We start from the raw sequence: 4,266 nt of genomic DNA, 5'->3' as shown, positions 1-4,266 counted from the left end.
CTGCACCGGGCAGTAAAGTACTCGATGGCTTGCACCTCATGCACGCCCTCGCAGGAGTTCCGGAGTTCGCCCCAGCGCGTGAGGTAGTCGCGAGTAGACTCGTCAGGGCCTTGCACGCACAAGGAGAGCTGGCGTGGCATGGGAGGTCGCTTGTACGTGCTCGTGAAGTTGCGGACAAAAGCCTTGATGAAGTCAACCCAACTGTTGATGCTGCGAGGATTCAGACTGTTGAACCACGTCCGGGCCCAGCCCTGGAGCACGAGCGGCACATATCTTACGGCAACACGCTTGTTGCCGTTCGCTATGTTGACAGCCGTGGAGTAGTCGATCAGCCAATCTTCCGGCTTCACGGTGCCGGTATATTTGGGCGTGTCTCGGGGAGCGTGAACCCTTTGGGAAAGGGCTTGTCCCGGATGCGGGGTCCAAAGCAGGGGGGACCCAACTCGTCTTCTTCTTCCAGCACCAGGGATCGGTGGAGTCGGTCGATCCGGTGGCGGGCGTCGTTTTCTACGACTCCCTCTCGGCGGCCAAGGCAGTCGCCGAGAGTCGGATGTTCCACAAGCGGCGGGGAGACTCTCCTTTCTCCGCTAGGAGGGGGAGGCTGGTAGTCGTCCCGCCATTCCACCGCTCTGGGGCGGCCGTCTTGGTCGCGCTCGATGGTGATGTGAGTCCGACTGTGGCTGACTGCCGGCTCCTTGTCCTTCTTCCCACGGGCCCCGCCAGTCGGTGTCCGAGACGTCGCACCTTGGTCTCGGCGAGGCGGTGGGTCGTCGTTTTGGCGCTGCGGCGCCTCGGTGCGGCAGCCGGCACCATTCTGCGCGGCGGTCCCCGCTAGAAGTTTGGAAATAAATCCCTGACCAACACCGAAAAAGAAGGCACCTGCCTATACGGAGCCGCCGGCCCAATGCAATGAAACCAAGATTCCACAGCACCTTCGGCCCAAGCCTCATCTGGTGGCTCGGGAAAGAATCAAAAGGAATAAACGGCCAAGGCCCAGGAAGGTTCGGAGCAGTGCAAAAGCGGGCCATGTGACCGACGGCCCAGCATGCATGGCAAATCACCTGATTACGTGCAAAAGAACATGGCGTGACCTGGCGCTCCATCTGAGGCTTGTCTTGACCAGGAATAACATGCATTGAATTGTTGTTAAGACCTTGATTAGAGCCCTCTTGAATGGGTCCCGATAATCTATCAAAAATCGATCTACCGTCCCTGACCACCGTCGAATAGCTCCGATGATCACTGGAGTGAGGAACAATTGCCTTGCCGGATCTACCCACTAAAGTCCATTCTTTGTCGAGCTCGACATAATAAAGGGCTTCTTCTCGTTGCCAATTTGGGCCCCCGAAGTTGCAAAGATTGAAAACCACTTCAAAATTGTTCTCAACAATGTTACCAGCATTGTAGATCTCACTACCCACTGCTTTTGAGGCTACCGAGAACTTGAAAGTCCTATCCTTCAAGAAACGAAGACGGAAACCTTGGGAATAACCCCCAAACATGGCAAGAAGAGAGATACTAACCGTGTGCACATTGATTCTGAAAGAGGCACGACTAAATGAAACCACCATGGTGAATTCCTTTTGACGAAACCCCGGGGAGAAGACCACCGGGTGACCAAACTTGGCCCTCATATCCGCTTGAAACTTCTTCCCACGATCAAAGTTAAGGGCATAGGGCATCATCTTGAGGAGAGGGGTGGCTACCAGGGCCGGAGTGGCCACTGGTAGGGGATGGTGGCCGCCGGGGCCGGAGTGGCCACCGACGCAAGGTGGGAGGAGCTAGGTGCGAGGAGCTAGGTGGGAGGAGCCTTAAGAGGTGTATGGATGGCAGGGTTATATTGACAATAAATGCTCTATCTCAATCATTTCACTAATTTGGACCCTATTTCCTACCGGATTTGTGGCCGGCTCCTCTATGGCCTCCTCCCGCTCACAATTGACATAAACGAACCATCTATACAAATCAAGCATGCAAAACATGATAATTATTACTTTGTCCATACAAATGAGATATCCCACTTAAACATACAAGTCATCCATCAAGCTTCACAAAATAAAAAAAACACTTCATGAAACAAAGAATGAGCTAACTCATCACGGAAGTCATTCATGATAGGGAGGGAGCCCGGAGCCCCTCACGCACCGAGGGAGGAGCTCGCCATCGTCGCTCTGGAGGAAGGCTCTGTAGAGCCCAAGCCCCGGGAACCCCTCCGACGTCGGCCCTTGTGAGTTGAGGTCGACACCGACATGGGTAGCATGGCCTCTTGCCGCCGATTGGGAACTGAATCTTTGGGCCTCTAGAAATAATGCAAGCCTGTAACTAAAATACCTAGAAAGGAGAACTGAATCTTTGGGCCTCTAGAAATAATGCAAGCCTGAAACTGAAATACCTAGAAAGGTGAACTGAATCTTTGGGCCTCTACAAATAATGCAAGCCTAAAATTGAAATACCTAGGAAGGTGAACTGAATCTTTGGGCCTCTAGAAAAATTTATTACCTCCTCAAGCAGCATCAAACAATTCCGTCCGTACACGACAAATCTATACCAAGTTTGATCAGGATCTACTTTTCCAAATCAGAATTAGCATTGGAGCAAGGAAGATCAATGATATGGCCGTGAGATAGAGAAGGAACGAACAAACTCACCCCTCTCGCAACCTCCCTGGTAGATGCGCTGCCGGCGTGCACGACAGAGGGAGAAAAACAACTGGTGAAGGGGTGGCGACCTTCGAAGGCCGGAGGGAGAGGGCAGCCGGAGTAGGGCGGCGGAGGCCAGAAGGAGAGGGCGGTCGGAGGAGAGAGAGGGTGAGCGACGCTTGGGCGGGCAGCCCTACGGGGAACAGAGAGGAGCCGTGCGAGAGGGGGGAGCGATCTGGTGTGGGCAGGGGAGATTTTTTTAGTTCTCTTTTAGTGGGCCCGAGGATAACTAACTCAATTAGAACCTCTCCATCGGGCTAGTTTTTTTAGCTGGGTTAGAGCAAACCAGCTCAAACTAACCCCTCTTGTTTCGATAGTTTGAGGCTATTTCAACCCAAACTAGCTCTAACTCAGGGATCCAAACAAATAGGAGTGTTACTGTACATGCTACAGTGTGGACCGTAGAACATTGTTTTTTATGGCCATATCACCACATTGTTTTCTATTGCTGGTTCACTGGGCTACCGTGGTTCACACTGCTGGTTCACTGGGCTGTCGTGGTTCGCACTCCTCCGACCTGAGTAGTACATAGTATAGTACTAGTATATACCGCATCATTATTTGCTCCTTCTTAGCACTCAGACATGTGGGAGAGCCAGCATCCGGGTCGATGTGTCATGCACCAGATTAGAGCGCGGAATGGAAGGGGAGCATCACCCTGGTCGGAGCGCCAGTAATTCATGACTATAGTGAGTGGTCATATCACAAGTCTTTCCAGCAGTAACACGCCGTCAAATCGCACTGCCCCACTCGCTCACCCTCCTCGCCTCTCTGTCAAACGGCCTACCCGAAAACTGCCGCGTGTACTGCCTGGGAAAAGCCCCGCCCTTAACTTTTAACTACGCGAAAATTGTTCGAGCTTGTTCATTCTATATAAATACAGTACTTACTGTACGTTTATTCACCCGTGGGGTTGTTCAATGGAGGGGCAGGGAGCACAAGTGAACAATACTGTAGTACTACTAGTAGTAAGTAGGAGTCGTACAATAGTCACCTTAAATAGAGAGTTTCTTTTCTTTAATGCCACGTAAACAAATTGAAACGCTTGTTGTGGAGAGAAAAAGATAATCACTCCACTATATATGGACATAGGGGATTGAGCGCTTGATTTACTAGGATTGCTCTCTTCATTCTCTCATCCTCTCCAGATATAAACAAGACAGCGGTAGCAACATTTTCTCTCTGCTCACCGCTGGTCATAGATCCGGCCGAATCCCTTAGGCCGGTGTGTGTAGAGGAATAAAAGGTGCATCGTTCACGCGGTCATCGCCGCTGAGAGAGGAAACCTAGAGCTGCCGGAGGGGCCCGATCCTTTGCTCGTGCCGTTCTCTCTGACACAGTGCCGGGAGGTCCTCCGACCCTTCTTCCTCCTTGCCGTATTGTCCGCAGATCCGACCTGCCGCCGCCGACATCCTGGCGACCCTCAGGTATAAGTTCTTCGAAAGCGGCCTTGCTCTACTGCCCCAGCTCCCCACGTGTCTGCATGTTCATCTTTTTCTACTCCCATCAACTCTTCCAAAGCCACCTAAATTTTTAGTATTATTAGAGGTAAAGCTACTTCATGCAT

Source organism: Triticum aestivum, chromosome 4B (assembly GCF_018294505.1).
Source record: "Triticum aestivum cultivar Chinese Spring chromosome 4B, IWGSC CS RefSeq v2.1, whole genome shotgun sequence".
NCBI classification, from domain to species: domain Eukaryota; kingdom Viridiplantae; phylum Streptophyta; class Magnoliopsida; order Poales; family Poaceae; genus Triticum; species Triticum aestivum.
Note: the sequence above shows the minus strand (reverse complement) of the source record.